General features: G+C 54.1%; 1 protein-coding gene across 4 annotated transcripts in view; it reads right to left on the bottom strand.

The window, feature by feature from the left end:
* LOC146808711 (cell adhesion molecule CEACAM6-like) overlaps positions 1–16,909 on the bottom strand; it is a 344,246-nt gene that overhangs the window by 17,498 nt on the left and 309,839 nt on the right. The gene's annotated exons all lie outside the window — the stretch shown is intronic.

Genomic DNA, 16,909 nt, shown 5'->3' with positions numbered 1-16,909 from the left:
CCGCTCTATTGTCACAGCCTTCCCTTATCGGTCCAGTGGGTGTCAGTCTGCTGGAGCCAGACGCGTGCCTGCTTAGCCGGTGGCCTTCACCGCTCTATTGTCACAGCCTTCCCTCATCTGGCCAGTGGGTGTCAGTCTGCTGGAGCCAGACGCGCGCCTGCTTAACCGGTGGCCTTCACCGCTCTATTGTCACATCCTTCCCTCATCGGTCCAGGGGGTGTCAGTCTGCTGGAGCCAGACGCGCGCCTGCTTAGCCGGTGGCCTTCACCGCTCTATTGTCACCGCCTTCCCTCATCGGGCCAGTGGGTGTCTTAGTCTGCTGGAGCCAGACGTGTGCCTGCTTAACCGGTGGCCTTCACCGCTCTATTGTCACAGCCTTCCCTCATTGGTCCAGTGGGTGTCAGTCTACTGGAGCCATACGCGCGCCTGCTTAACCGGTGGCCTTCACCGCTCTATTCTCACAGCCTTCCCTCATCGGGCCAGTGCGTGTCTTAGTCTGCTGGAGCCATACGCGCGCCTGCTTAACCGGTGGCCTTCACCGCTCTATTGTGTCAGCCTTCCCTCATCAGGCCAGTGGGTGTCAGTCTGCTGGAGCCAGACGTGTGCCTGCTTAACTGGTGGCTTTCACCGCTCTATTGTCACAGCCTTCCCTCATCGGACCAGTGGGTGTCTTAGTCTGCTGAAGCCAGACGCGCGCCTGCTTAACCGGTGGCCTTCACCGCCCTATTGTCACAGCCTTCCCTCATCGGTCCAGTGGGTGTCTTAGTCTGCTGGAGCCAGACGCGCGCCTGCTTAGCCGGTGGCCTTCACCGCTCTATTGTCACAGCCTTCCTTCATTGGGCCAGTGGGTGTCTTAGTCTGCTGGAGCCAGACGTGCGCCTGCTTAACCGGTGGCCTTCACCGCTCTATTGTCACAGCCTTCCCTCATCGGGCCAGTGGGTGTCTTAGTCTGCTGGAGCCATACGCACGCCTGCTTAACCGGTGGCCTTCACCGCTCTATTGTGTCAGCCTTCCCTCATCAGGCCAGTGGGTGTCAGTCTGCTGGAGCCAGACCCGCGCCTGCTTAACCGGTGGCCTTCACCGCTCTATGGTGTCAGCCTTCCCTCATCGGGCCAGTGGGTGTCAGTCTGCTGGACCCAGACGCGTGCCTGCATAACCAGTGGCCTTCACCGCTCTATTGTCACAGCCTTCCCTCATCGGGCCAGTGGGTGTCAGTCTGCTGGAGCCGGACCGCGAGCCTGCTTAACCGGTGGCCTTCACCGCTCTATTGTCACAGCCTTCCCTCTTTGGGCCAGTGGGTGTCTTAGTCTCCTGGAACCAGACGCGCGCCTGCTTAGCCGGTGACCTTCACCGCTCTATTTTGTCAGCCTTCCCTCATCGGGCCACTGGGTGTCTTAGTCTGCTGGAGCCAGACACGGGGCTGCTTAACCGGTGGCCTTCACTGCTCTATTGTGTCAGCCATCCCTCATCGGGCCAGTGGGAGTCTTAGTCTGCTGGAGCCAGACTCGCGCCTGCTTAGCCGGTGTCCTTCACCGCTCTATTGTGTCAGCCTTCCCTCATCAGGCTAGTGGGTGTCTTAGTCTGCTGGAGCCAGACGCGCACCTGCTTAGCCGGTGGCCTTCACCGCTCTATTGTCATAGCCTTCCCTCATCGGGCCAGTGGGTGTCTTAGTCTGCTGGAGCCATATGCGCGCCTGCTTTACCGGTGGCCTTCACCGCTCAATTTTGTCAGCCTCCCCTCATCGGGCCAGTGGGTGTCTTAGTCTGCTGGAGCCATACGCGCGCCTGCTTAACCGGTGGCCTTCACCGCTCTATTGTCACAGCCTTCCCTCATCGGGCCAGTGGGTGTCTTAGTCTGCTGGAGCCATACGCACGCCTGCTTAACCGGTGGCCTTCACCGCTCTATTGTGTCAGCCTTCCCTCATCAGGCCAGTGGGTGTCAGTCTGCTGGAGCCAGACCCGCGCCTGCTTAACCGGTGGCCTTCACCGCTCTATTGTCACAGCCTTCCCTCATCGGGCCAGTGGGTGTCTTAGTCTGCTGGAGCCATACGCGCGCCTGCTTAACCGGTGGCCTTCACCGCTCTATTGTCACAGCCTTCCCTCATCGGGCCAGTGGGTGTCTTAGTCTGCTGGAGCCATACGCACGCCTGCTTAACCGGTGGCCTTCACCGCTCTATTGTGTCAGCCTTCCCTCATCAGGCCAGTGGGTGTCAGTCTGCTGGAGCCAGACCCGCGCCTGCTTAACCGGTGGCCTTCACCGCTCTATTGTCACAGCCTTCCCTCATCGGGCCAGTGGGTGTCTTAGTCTGCTGGAGCCATACGCGCGCCTGCTTAACCGGTGGCCTTCACCGCTCTATTGTCACATCCTTCCCTCATCGGACCAGTGGGTGTCTTAGTCTGCTGGAGCCATACGCGCGCCTGCTTAACCGGTGGCCTTCACCGCTCTATTGTGTCAGCCTTCCCTCATCAGGCCAGTGGGTGTCAGTCTGCTGGAGCCAGACCCGCGCCTGCTTAACCGGTGGCCTTCACCGCTCTATTGTCACAGCCTTCCCTCATCGGGCCAGTGGGTGTCAGTCTGCTGGAGCCGGACCGTGAGCCTGCTTAACCGGTGGCCTTCACCGCTCTATTGTCACAGCCTTCCCTCATCGGGCCAGTGGGAGTCTTAGTCTGCTGGAGCCAGATGCGCACCTGCTTAGCGGGTGGCCTTCACCGCTCTATTGTCATAGCCTTCCCTCATCGGGCCAGTGGGTGTCTTAGTCTGCTGGAGCCAGACTCGCGCCTGCTTAGCCGGTGGCCTTCACCGCTCTATTGTGTCAGCCTTCCCTCATCGGGCCAGTGGGTGTCTTAGTCTGCTGGAGCCAGACTCGCGCCTGCTTAACCGGTGGCCTTCACCGCTCTATTGTCATAGCCTTCCCTCATCGGGCCAGTGGGTGTCTTAGTCTGCTGGAGCCAGACGCGCGCCTGCTTTACTGGTGGCCTTCACCGCTCAATTTTGTCAGCTTTCCCTCCTCGGGCCAGTGGGTGTCTTAGTCTGCTGGAGCCATACGCGCGCCTGCTTAACCGGTGGCCTTCACCGCTCTATTGTCACAGACTTCCCTCATCGGGCCAGTGGGTGTCTTAGTCTGCTGGAGCCATACGCGCGCCTGCTTAACCGGTGGCCTTCACCGCTCTATTGTCACAGCCTTCCCTCATCGGGCCACTGGGTGTCTTAGTCTGCTGGAGCCATACGCGCGCCTGCTTAACCGGTGGCCTTCACCGCTCTATTATCACAGCCTTCCCTCATCGGACCAGTGGGTGTCTTAGTCTGCTGGAGCCATACGCGCGCCTGCTTAACCGCTGGCCTTCACCGCTCTATTGTGTCAGCCTTCCCTCATCAGGCCAGTGGGTGTCAGTCTGCTGGAGCCAGACGTGTGCCTGCTTAACTGGTGGCCTTCACCGCTCTATTGTCACAGCCTTCCCTCATTGGGCCAGTGGGTGTCTTAGTCTACTGGAGCCATACTCGCGCCTGCTTAACCGGTGGCCTTCACCGCTCTATTGTGTCAGCCTTCCCTCATCAGGCCAGTGGGTGTCTTAGTCTGCTGGAGCCAGACGTGCGCCTGCTTAACCGGTGGCCTTCACCGCTCTATTGTCACAGCCTTCCCTCATCGGGCCAGTGGGTGTCTTAGTCTGCTGGAGCCATACGCGCGCCTGCTTAACCGGTGGCCTTCACCGCTCTATTGTCACAGCCTTCCCTCATCGGGCCAGTGGGTGTCTTAGTCTGCTGGAGCCATACGCGCGCCTGCTTAACCGGTGGCCTTCACCGCTCTATTGTGTCAGCCTTCCCTCATCAGGCCAGTGGGTGTCAGTCTGCTGGAGCCAGACCCGCGCCTGCTTAACCGGTGGCCTTCACCGCTCTATGGTGTCAGCCTTCCCTCATCGGGCCAGTGGGTGTCAGTCTGCTGGAGCCAGACGCGCGCCTGCATAACCAGTGGCCTTCACCGCTCTATTGTCACAGCCTTCCCTCATCGGGCCAGTGGGTGTCAGTCTGCTGGAGCCGGACCGTGCGCCTGCTTAACTGCTGGCATTCACCGCTTTATTGTCACAGCCTTCCCTCATCCAGCCAGTGGGTGTCAGTCTGCTGGAGCCAGATGCGCGCCTGCTTAACCGGTGGCCTTCACCGCTCTATTTTGTCAGCCTTCCCTCATCGGGCCACTGGGTGTCTGTCAAGAATTCCTGTCATGCGAGGGGAGGAAAACGGTAACCAGCGTAAACGGACTACATCTCCCAGGATGCTTAGCGGTTGAGAGGTTATGTAAACAGGAGAGCTGTTACATAACTCAAGGAAAACACGCCCTTATGTAAACAGGAGAGCTGTTACATAACTCAAGGAAAACACGCCCTATAAAGGGAGGAACCGGGAGGTACAAGGCTGTCGGATATTGTGTTTACACCGACGTACCTGCTTCGTGAAGAGCAGTGTTCCGGAGTGGTGCTCCAGTAAGGCAAGAACGGAGGTAGGTCGAGTCGTTACTCCCTGGGCCGTGTCTTGCCCCATCGTCACCTGTGAAGGACCCGGAAGCTCTACCGGTCAACCATTGAGCTTGGCTTTTTGACTCGGCTGAGTCAAAGCGCAGTGGCGCTTTTGCTGGTTGGAGTCGTAACTCCCAGCCCGACCAGAGATACAGGGACTGCCAGCTGTAACGCACACCAGGAGGTGTTCGCCGCGTTACAGACTCGGAAGTCCACAGGATCGATCGAGCGGCTGCTCTCGGTTCAGTCTTCTTGCTTTTGATTGGGGTATCGGTGACGCATCACCAGGAGGTGACTCCGCGTCCCGGTGCAGTCGGAGGAAGAGGTTGAGCGGCTGCTCCCTTCAGGTAGAGACCCCGGCTGGGTGTTTCCCTGACTCCTCGATTCTCCCCAAAACTCGTCGTGCCCCTCACAGCCTACCGATTGGCATTGTCGGCCATTTCATTTCTGCCCTCTGTTGGCATACGCCGGGATCGGCGTATATGCAGAGGACGGTTAGGACCATCCGTGCTGTGGGCTGGTAACGTACTTAGTCTGGAGGATTCCAGTGACTATAACTTTTGTTTATTCGTTGTATTGTTTTTGCCTTCATTAAAATAACTAACCCTTCACAAGTGGTTGCGTCCTCATTATCGTGTCTGTTAAACGATCCTGAGACGTTCAGGGCGTTACAAAATATCCGACCGTAATAACACTAACTGTCTCCCGGTCGATAACAGACATGGCAACACTTGATGATGTGCTGGCTGCTTTAGCGACCGTGCAAGTTGAAGTGGCTGCCTCTAGGCAAGAAACAGCCGATGTAAAAGCCAGACTGGATGCTATCCAATTGGACCCGCTCACGCCCAGCACCTCCCTCACGAACCAGACCCCTGCGGTAGTAGTGGAAATGCCGGTAGCCATCCCCTTGGCAACACCAGAGAGGTACAGTGGGGATCCTAACACAGTGCAGGTATTCCTCACACAAGTGGCGCTACATTTATCGTGCAAACCAAAGGCGTTCCCCACGAGTCAGGCTCGTGTGGCTTTCCTTATTTCCTATTTGGCTGGAAACGCGGCACAATGGGCCGTACCTCTGGTGAGCAGGGACGACCCCATCTTATGTGATTGGGGTGCTTTTCGCGAGGAATTCCTGAAGGTATTCGACAGAAGGGCTGACTCGTACACGGCGGACCGTGAAATGCTTGAGTTGAGACAGGGATCCAACGACCTGGTGCAGTATCTCAACGCGTTCCGACGGCTAGTTGCGGAAACCAAGTGGCCTGTTGCTAAACAGATGGCGCTCTTCCATCACGGGCTGTGCGATGAGCTCAAAGACGCCGTGGCTCATATTGACCCTCAACCCAAGACATGTGAGGGCCTTATCAACCTGGTATTACGGCTGGAACATAGGCTGAGTGAAAGAAAAGGGGATCATGGGAGAAAAGGAAAATCCCTTCCATCCTATGTGACGGTGGGAAGTCCTGAAACTTCCACCGCATCCAAGGGAGAACCCATGGACATCGGCGCAATACGAGCGAGCCTCACAGCCACGGAGAAAGAGTCACGCCGTAAACAAGGATTGTGCCTATATTGTGGCAAAAAAGGCCACTACGTACGTGAATGCCCTGCCAAACCGAAGACGTCACGTTATCGGGCCAACCGGTCAGTAACAGCCGTGGTGGACATACCGGCGGAAAACTAGAGGACTCCCAGACCAAAGAAGGGGCATCTCGGAGTCACTCATCCATCCCTTCACTCTCCAACTCGGTCACTAAGGGACACCGACACCTGTTTCTCACGGTGCACGTGGGAGTGCATGACCAGTGGATACCCGTTGTGGCCATGGTGGATTCAGGGGCCACTGGCATGTTTATGGACCACAACGAGGCATGCAGGCTAGGGCTAGTTCTTCTTCCCAAAGCTGTACCCGAAGACGTCTATGCTGTAGACGGAAGGCGATTGGTGACGGGGCCCATCGGGCAGCACACGGGGGTCCTTCCGATGAGATATGGGAGGAACCATTTGGAACAAATCGATTTTAACATCATCCGAGCGCCCCAATATGGCGTCATATTGGGATTGCCGTGGCTACAGAAACACAACCCCTCTGTTGATTGGCCAACACATCGCGTCGAAATGACGTCACCGTATTGCATCCTGCATTGTGGAAAAAGAACGGAATCCCTTGACGCAGATGAGAGCGGGAGTCAGACGGTGGCTACAGCGGCAGAAAAAGATGTGGCTCTCCCCCAGGCTTATCACAGTTTTGAGGATGTATTTGATGAGGTGAAGGCGGAAGTGCTACCACCACATAGACAGTTTGACTGCCAGATCGACCTGGTGCCAGGGGCCAGCGTTCCCAGCGGCAGGCTGTATGCCCTGACGGAGCCTGAAAACGTGCATCTCCGGGGGTACCTGGATAAACTCCTCAAGCTAGGATTCATCCGCCCGTCCAAGTCTCCGGCCGCCTCGCCACTCTTCTTCATCCCGAAAGCTAATGGGGAGCTGAGAGCCTGTGTGGACTTTAGGGCATTGAATGCGATAACCATAAAGAATCGGTACCCCTTGCCTCTCATCAGTGTACTGCTGGAACAGGTCAAGAAAGCTCGTATCTACACCAAGTTGGATTTGAAAGGGGCATACCATCTGGTGCGCATGAGGGACGGAGACGAGTGGAAGACCGCCTTTAAGACCAGGTTCGGCCTTTTTGAGTACCTCGTCATGCCGTTCGGTCTGTGCAACGCCCCGGCAGCCTTTCAGTACTTTTTGAATGAGGTATTCAGAGAGGAGTTGGATATCTACGTGGTCGTATATATCGACGACATCCTCATCTACTCGTCCAGTGTGGAGGAGCACGTACACCACGTCAATGCTGTGCTCCAAAAGCTGAGGGAAAACAAGCTGTTTTGTAAACTCAGCAAGTGTGACTTCCACGTCACGTCCGTGGAATTCCTCGGAGTGATGCTGAGTCCAGAGGGACAGGAGATGGCAGAACGAAAGATCAAGGCGGTGAAAGAATGGCCGGTGCCCCAAAGCGTGAAGGACGTCCAAAGTTTCATTGGCTTCGCCAACTTTTACAGGCGGTTTATAGATGGATTTTCAGGATTGGTGGCCCCAATCACACAGCTACTGAGGAAGTCCAAGGAGTTTGTCTGGTCCCCTGAAGCGAACACAGCCTTTGAGGCCCTGAAAAGCGCCTTTGGTAAGGCGCCGGTGTTGGCTCACCCCGATCCGGATCTCCCCTACGTGGTGGAAGCGGACGCTTCGGATGTGGCGCTGGGGGCTATCTTGTCCCAACGCAACCACGACACAGGGGTGCTTCATCCCGTTGCGTACATGTCCCGCAAACTCAACGACGCCGAACGCAACTACCATATTGCGGAGAAGGAGCTTCTCGCAATCAAGGACGCCTTCACCGAATGGAGGCATTGGTTGATGGGGGCAAGACATGTGGTATCGGTGTACACGGACCATCGGAATCTACAGTTCATGACGGCCACAAGACACCTTTCTCCCAGGCAGCTGCGGTGGATGATCTTCTTTGCGGGGTTCAACTTCCGCATCACATATCGGCCGGGGACGGAAAACCGGAAGGCGGACGCCCTGTCCCGTCAATCTGCAGTTAAGGAACAGTTGCCTGCGACCGAGCGTTCCATCATTTCCCCGAGGATGGTATTGGGGGTTATCCAACCGGATACTTTCCTGAGGGGAATAAAGAGAGGGATCAGGTCATTCGCATGGCGGAGGTGGCTCCTCAGTCACAGAGAATGGCAGCTGAAGGACGGGATACCCCTGAAGGGCAGGTGCCTGTTGATACCCACGCCTAGGCTAAGGAAACAAGCATTCATCTGGTGCCATGACTCTCCATGCGCAGGTCATTTGGGCTTTGAAAAAACGGTGGCTAGCATGGGACGGCATTTCTGGTGGCCAACCATGAGAGTGGATGTCAGGAGGTGGGGACAGGAGTGTCCTACGTGTGCTATCATGAAGGCCGACCATGGCCGAACCCAAGGGCTCTTACATCCACTTCCGACCCCGGATAGACCATGGGATAGCATATCACTGGACTTCGTGGTGGGCCTACCGGTAGACCAGGGGATGACGGCAATACTGGTGGTGGTGGATTACTTGACGAAAATGGGGCACTTCATCCCCTGCAAGAGAGTCCCTACGGCCGGGGAATTGGCGTCACTACTCCTAAAGAATGTGGTACGACTGCATGGATTACCTGGGGTGATCGTGTCGGACCGGGGGTCGCAGTTTACTGCGCAATTCTGGAAGACTTGGTGCACTGCGCTGCATGTTAAGACCGCCCTGTCCACCAGCTACCACCCTCAAACGGACGGCCAAACCGAGCGCCTGAACCAAACGCTCAAACAGTATCTGCGATGTTTTGTGGACCAGGGCAGGGAAGAATGGGTCGACTTGCTATGGGTTGCAGAGATAGCCTATAACAACGCCACTCACAGCTCCACACAGTCATCTCCGTTCTATAGCAACTATGGCCAACATCCCAGGTTCTTGCCATTTCTACATCCGTTCAGAGAGGACAGGATTCCCGCCACAGCGGACAGGGTGGCACACATAAAAGACACGTTGATGCGCTCAAGGGCTGTCCTAATAGAGGCCAAGAGACGATACAAGGCTGCGGCCGACAGGAAGAGAAGGCCCGGGCCACTGTACCGCACTGGAGACTACGTCTGGATATCCACAAGAAACATGAGGTTTCGAAAGAACAGTGTGTTCCATCCCAAGTACATGGGCCCCTATCGCATTACCAAGTGTATGGGTCCCGTGAACGTGAAGGTGTGCTTGCCCCAGTCATTGCGGATACACCCTGTCTTTCATGTATCATTGCTCAAACCAGCACCCTCCAAGCCGTCTGGGACACCTAGGCCGGTATGCGTGGAGTCGGAGGCGGAGTATGAAGTGTCGGGCATACGGGCGTCCAAATGGCGCAGGGGGAAGCTGTGGTACCTGGTTGCGTGGAAAGGCTATGGCCCGGAGGAGCAATCATGGGAACCGGCTGAAGGGGTTCATGCTCCGCGCTTGGTCTCCTTGTTCCATCGGCGTTTTCCTGCCAGCGCTGGACCCGTGGGGAGCCGCTGAGAGGGAGGATGTACTGTCAAGAATTCCTGTCATGCGAGGGGAGGAAAACGGTAACCAGCGTAAACGGACTACATCTCCCAGGATGCTTAGCGGTTGAGAGGTTATGTAAACAGGAGAGCTGTTACATAACTCAAGGAAAACACGCCCTTATGTAAACAGGAGAGCTGTTACATAACTCAAGGGAAAACACGCCCTTATGTAAACAGGAGAGCTGTTACATAACTCAAGGGAAAACACGCCCTTATGTAAACAGGAGAGCTGTTACATAACTCAAGGAAAACACGCCCTATAAAGGGAGGAACCGGGAGGTACAAGGCTGTCGGATATTGTGTTTACACCGACGTACCTGCTTCGTGAAGAGCAGTGTTCCGGAGTGGTGCTCCAGTAAGGCAAGAACGGAGGTAGGTCGAGTCGTTACTCCCTGGGCCGTGTCTTGCCCCATCGTCACCTGTGAAGGACCCGGAAGCTCTACCGGTCAACCATTGAGCTTGGCTTTTTGACTCGGCTGAGTCAAAGCGCAGTGGCGCTTTTGCTGGTTGGAGTCGTAACTCCCAGCCCGACCAGAGATACAGGGACTGCCAGCTGTAACGCACACCAGGAGGTGTTCGCCGCGTTACAGACTCGGAAGTCCACAGGATCGATCGAGCGGCTGCTCTCGGTTCAGTCTTCTTGCTTTTGATTGGGGTATCGGTGACGCATCACCAGGAGGTGACTCCGCGTCCCGGTGCAGTCGGAGGAAGAGGTTGAGCGGCTGCTCCCTTCAGGTAGAGACCCCGGCTGGGTGTTTCCCTGAATCCTCGATTCTCCCCAAAACTCGTCGTGCCCCTCACAGCCTACCGATTGGCATTGTCGGCCATTTCATTTCTGCCCTCTGTTGGCATACGCCGGGATCGGCGTATATGCAGAGGACGGTTAGGACCATCCGTGCTGTGGGCTGGTAACGTACTTAGCCTGGAGGATTCCAGTGACTATAACTTTTGTTTATTCGTTGTATTGTTTTTGCCTTCATTAAAATAACTAACCCTTCACAAGTGGTTGCGTCCTCATTATCGTGTCTGTTAAACGATCCTGAGACGTTCAGGGCGTTACAGTGTCTTAGTCTGCTGAAGCCAGACACGCGGCTGCTTAACCGGTGGCCTTCACTGCTGTATTGTGTCAGCCATCCCTCATCGGGCCAGTGGGTGTCTTAGTCTGCAGGAGCCAGACTCGCGCCTGCTTAGCCGGTGTCCTTCACTGCTCTATTGTGTCAGCCATCCCTCATCGGGCCAGTGGGTGTCTTAGTCTGCAGGAGCCAGACTCGCGCCTGCTTAGCCGGTGGCCTTCACCGCTCTATTGTGTCAGCCTTCCCTCATCGGGCTAGTGGGTGTCTTAGTCTGCTGGAGCCAGACGCGCACCTGCTTAGCCGGTGGCCTTCACCGCTCTATTGTCATAGCCTTCCCTCATCGGGCCAGTGGGTGTCTTAGTCTGCTGGAGTCAGACGCGCGCCTGCTTTACCGGTGGCCTTCACCGCTCTATTTTGTCAGCCTTCCCTCATCGGGCCAGTGGGTGTCTTAGTCTGCTGGAGCCAGACGCGCGCCTGCTTAGCCGGTGACCTTCACCGCTCTATTTTGTCAGCCTTCCCTCATCGGGCCACTGGGTGTCTTAGTCTCCTGGAGCCAGAGGCACGCTTGCTTAGCAGGTGACCTTCACCGCTCTATTTTGTCAGCCTTCCCTCATCGGGCCACTGGGTGTCTTAGTCTGCTGAAGCCAGACACGCGGCTGCTTAACCGGTGGCCTTCACTGCTGTATTGTGTCAGCCATCCCTCATCGGGCGAGTGGGTGTCTTAGTCTGCAGGAGCCAGACTCGCGCCTGCTTAGCCGGTGTCCTTCACTGCTCTATTGTGTCAGCCATCCCTCATCGGGCCAGTGGGTGTCTTAGTCTGCAGGAGCCAGACTCGCGCCTGCTTAGCCGGTGGCCTTCACCGCTCTATTGTGTCAGCCTTCCCTCATCGGGCTAGTGGGTGTCTTAGTCTGCTGGAGCCAGACGCGCACCTGCTTAGCCGGTGGCCTTCACCGCTCTATTGTCATAGCCTTCCCTCATCGGGCCAGTGGGTGTCTTAGTCTGCTGGAGTCAGACGCGCGCCTGCTTTACCGGTGGCCTTCACCGCTCTATTTTGTCAGCCTTCCCTCATCGGGCCAGTGGGTGTCTTAGTCTGCTGGAGCCAGACGCGCGCCTGCTTAGCCGGTGGCCCTCACAGCTCTATTGTCACAGCCTTCCCTCATGGGGCAGTGGGTGTCTTTTCATGTGACAAAGAGCCACAGGCGCATAGCCTAATTGGGCTGTATTTGGGCTCCTTTTGGGCTACGCAATGTCTTTTTCCTCCTTGCCTCCTTGTTGGGTGATCTTTTAACGCCGGATTCCACACTGCTAACTAGCCTGCAGCATGGTGTGATGCTGTCCACTGGCTGTATTAACCAGACCTTGGCCCTACGCTGTATGCAGGCTCATATATTTGCCTCTTGACGCCGTAAACCACTGGGCTGTAATAATTCTGCTACAGCTTTGCTGAGGAGCTCATTTCTGTCTACTTTTGTGGCACTGAGGGCTGGCTCCCCCTGACTGATTCCTCTGGAATAGACTTGGCTTCTCAGTGATAGTTACCACTTATCACCTCAGAATAGAGGAATGAGCCACTTTTGAAGAGGATGAGTGTGACTATTATAAGTAGTTGCAAGGGCCCTACTTGGAGGACAAATTGGTGGATGCACTAGATGCCTCAATCCTGCAATCGGCCAACAGGGCCATTTAGTTGTCCATCCCCAATACTGCCAACCAGGCTTTGGCGGCTGCTCTGAAACCGATTACTGCGCAGTTGGAGAGACATGGTTTACAAACGCCAGAAAGTTCAGGTTCTTTACCAGGCCCTTTAGACAGGGCAACAAAGGCCACACAGATTTATTCTTGAGATGACAGAGATTGGATGACCTGCCACTCCTCTAACGCCACGTGCATGCAAGGCCGTTCAGCATACAAGTAAATTTCATTTGAGACCGCCAGGAGTTTATAGTATGCTGTAACCCTGGGCTGTTCACTGACATCCACCTCTCTCTTCATACAGGAGCTCGTTCGAGCCCACTTTCTCTACTTCGCCCAGCAAAAAGTCATTAGCTGGAAGCATGAATAGGTAATTGATCTTACAGATTCTTATCACATCCTTTATCAGTTAACCATATCACCACCCTAACACATCAATCAATCAATCAATCAATCAACAATTTATATAGCGTGCTACTCACCCGCTAGGGTCTCAAGGCGCTGGGGGGGAGGGGTCTGTTACTGCTCGAAAAGCCAGGTCTTGAGTTCTCTAGGTGCTCTACCACAGTCCTGATGAAGACCCCAACCTAAGACTGGACTCACCTTGTTCTAGTTATAGGGGTCGAAACGTCGACAAATACCCATAAGATTACAAGCTAGGACAATTGTATAAAACTAACAATGTCCAGGTTGAGCTATGTATATTACGTGGAACAACTGACGTATTCATTAGGCCGGATCTTTATCACAATGTTAATGTGATGTATATATGTCACACCATTCTGTCCGTGTCCACTACCCTCACAAACCCACAATGATCACAAACACTCCTTTCCCCTCTCTTCTATCCTGAGCACCATAATGTGTAAATATTTGTATAAATACTAAGGGGCAGATTTATGTTCCCTGGCGCATCCCTGCAAATCAGCATGGATGCGCCAGGGAAGATGCGTCACGAAAGTTTACCTTTGCGCCACAATAGATGCGCCGCATTTACAATGCAGCGCATCGTGGCGCAAGGATAAACAGATGCGTGACGCATCTGATGGCGGAAGGTTGGCGCATTGCTGGAGTTGCGTCGCAAGCGCGACGCAGCTCCAGCAAGGCTCGGGGGTGCCCTATCGTTTCAATGCTGCGTCAATCCTTACGCCTGGTTCAAGCAGGCGCAGGGTTTTGACGCAGCATGGCCGGAAAAGTGACTGAGTGAAATCTTGTAGATGTCACTCAGCCACTTTTCGGAGGCGTTCCTGCGCCGGAACGCCCCCCCCCCTGTGCAGGTACGCCCACATGTGGCGCAAGCTTTACAACGTGACGCATCTCCCTAGATGCGTCACGTTGTAAATGGGGCTCAACATGGCGCAGGGTTTACGCCGCCGCTGCGTCACAAAAGTGACGCAACGGCAGCGTAAAAGTGGCGCAAGTCCGTTATAAATCTGCCCCTAAGTACCAGTTGATGAGTACTGATGTGATTTACAACAATAGCATAATAAATCGCTGATTTATCATTTTTTTGAAAACCTGGTATTTTGGATGTGAATGACTCTGTATATATCTAAAATTGTTGCATACTACCTGACCATTTTGTTATTGTACTGAACTACTAACCCTGGTCTGGTAGGCTTTCAGGTCTCCCCATTGATACGCGACACAAGTCATCTACATGGCCTCACGCTCAGGGTTTAGCCAACCTCCCTCAAACTCCTTCACAGGACCATGAGTATTTAGCCCCTTCTGCTTCATCAAGTGCGCCTCCGAAGCACAAGGTGGACAAAGACACCAACACTGATACTGATTCTTCAGACCATAATTCTCCTCCATAAAAGGAAGTGCAAAAAATCACCCAGAGTTAAGTCTTCCATCTCTACCGTACAAATCTCTACCCCATTTGATTTTTATCCCCGGGACATCATCCATCCCTGATCCTCCAACTGGGCTCCCGCCCCTGAAGTTCCAGAGTATCTCCATGAGAATGTGGGTAAGAGTTTTGATAAAGAGGTTTGCAGCCGCTTCCGGGCTGCATGTCCCCGTCCTGACATTCCTGACAAAGTAGCTGAAACCCCAGACATTGACCTAACATGTTGGACTTCCTAAAGAAATTTGCTGTGGGCCCGAAAAAGGGTATCGAATGTGCAAACTATTATATTTAGCTGTCCCGCTTACAAAAATCCTAGTGATAGCTCTCACTGCTAAAGACATGGGTTCGCCTGTGGATCTTGCCATTTTAGCGGACCGAACTCAGAGTGCTAACTGTTTTCTAAGGAACGTCAACTGCGCTGTCTCCACCGGAAGGCACAAGTCCTTACTGATGAGAATGGATTCCAACCTGATGGAACTCGCCTCCACGGAGGCAGGACCCTTAGCTGAGGGTCTCCTCTTTGGGGTAGGCTCATTAAGGATGTGTCCAAATAGGTAGGCACCTTTACATCCCTTGACAAGGCCCAAACCAACATTAAGAGAGTCTTTCAAGTTGGACTTTTCAGCAGGGCCAGGCTAGGTAGGGGCAGCTCGATATTACTATCAAGGTCCGCAAAGAGGTGCTATAGTCGTGTCAGAGGAGAATGGCAGGACACCACCAGAGGTGGTACCTTCTATCCAACCAGGCAGAGGTGCTCCTGCCGTCACTTCAACCAAGGAGGTCATAGACCAGGCTTCCAGCCCCAAATTACCTCTGGTAAGGATTCTCGATACTTCTTCAATTGCCTTGGGGGGTCGTGTCCAATATTTTCTCACACATGGATGTCCATTACCCAAGATGCGCGGGTCCTGCAGACAATTCAGGGCTTCCAGATACATTTTCATCAGACTCCACATCAACAGTTCCTTCCCCACCAGTTACATTTTTCCCAACAAGACTGCGCTTTTATAGACGCGGAAATATGAGACTTGCTGCAGGAAAATGCAGTGGCTTACTGTGACAATAGTCACGTGGGTTTCTGCAACAATGTCTTCCTGGTACAGAAGAGGAGAGGTGGTAACAGATTGGTCTTGCATTTGAGATACTTCAATCGCTTCGTCATATACAAGCATTTCAAGATGGAAGGTATACATCTGTTGGTGGACTTACTGCTGGAGGGAGACTGGATGGTCCAGTTGGAACTCAAGAATGCATACTTAACTATTCCGATCTTCCCTCCACATCGGCGCTTTCTGCAATTCCAGTGGAAGGACAGATGGTTGTAATATTTGGTACTTCCTTTCGGGCTTTCTTTGGCTCCATGGTGCTTCACCAAGCTGATGAAGCCAGTAGTGGCCCACCTCAGGGAGCAGGAAATACGCTTGATAATCTATCTGGAGGACATTCTTATCACTGCTCTGTCACTACTCCTGGCCTACCTTCATCTGAGGATGATGATTTCCCTGCTGCAGGAGCTGGGGTTCATCATCAACAAGTCCAAATCAGTTTTCTGTCCATCACAGTTGATAGAATTCCTGAGGTTCATGATCGACTCTCAGACGGCACAGTTGAAACTTCCCAAACCCAAGTTGCCAATTTGAAGAAGGAACTGAAGTTGACTTTGTCCAGGCAGGTGGTTTCCTTGCAGGCTATAGCTCACCTGGTCGGTCTTCTGGCCTCATCGATACAGGCCATTTTTCAGGGTGCCCTTCATTATCGGGCATTACAACGTCTGAAGATACGTCATCTTCAGAAGGGTTTGTCATACACAGGTCAAGTGCACCTTGCAGAGGACATCAGGTGGCTGAGCCATGTGGATGCCTGTAACAGCAGAGCTATCTTCGGATCTCTACCAAAAATGGTGATAGAGTCTGATGCCAGTTTTTGGGTCTGGTAGGGCTCATTGTAGAGAGGTATCCACTGGGGGCAGATGGTCTCTTCAGGAATTGTCTCTCCACATTAATTGCGGGAGCTTCTGACGGTGTATTTGGTGATTCAGACTTTCTCTCCAAAGTCGGTATCTTGTTGTATCCTTCTTCGGATGGACAGCATATCAGCAGTGCGATACATCAACAAGCTAGGGGGCATGAGGTCCCTGATGTTTGTGGAGATTGCCAAGGATTCCTGGCACTATTGTCTCTCTTACCAGATTTCAGTGAATGCGGAGTACATTCCGGGGAAGTCCAACACTGTAGCACACTGGAACTCTCGACACCTGAAAGATTACAGCGATTGGTAGCTCCATCCATCATTATTTCAGATGATCCACTCAATTTGGGGTCCTTGTCTCATAGATCTGTTCGCCTCCAGACTAAATTGCCAGCTAGAGGTTTTCTTCATTCTGGAGGCAGGACCCTGTAGCAAGGGCCAAGGATGCTTTTTCACAGGATTGCTCATGGTCATCCCCCTGTGGAAATCACAGCCTTGGTTCCAATGCTGTTGGAGTTGGCGTGTGTTTGCCCCCTCCTTCTTCCTTGGTCCCAGACGATGCTCCAGGAGGCTTGCCGGCAACAGTGGACATTGCCAGGAATTTCAGAAGTGGCTTCAGGTTTCATTCAGCAGGTCTGGGCACCCTCCACTAGGAAGCAGTACTCGTCAGCCAGGCAAGGCTGGATGGGTTGG

Source organism: Triturus cristatus, chromosome 7 (assembly GCF_964204655.1).
Source record: "Triturus cristatus chromosome 7, aTriCri1.1, whole genome shotgun sequence".
NCBI classification, from domain to species: Eukaryota; Metazoa; Chordata; class Amphibia; order Caudata; family Salamandridae; genus Triturus; species Triturus cristatus.
This window is presented reverse-complemented; position numbering and strand designations above follow the sequence as displayed.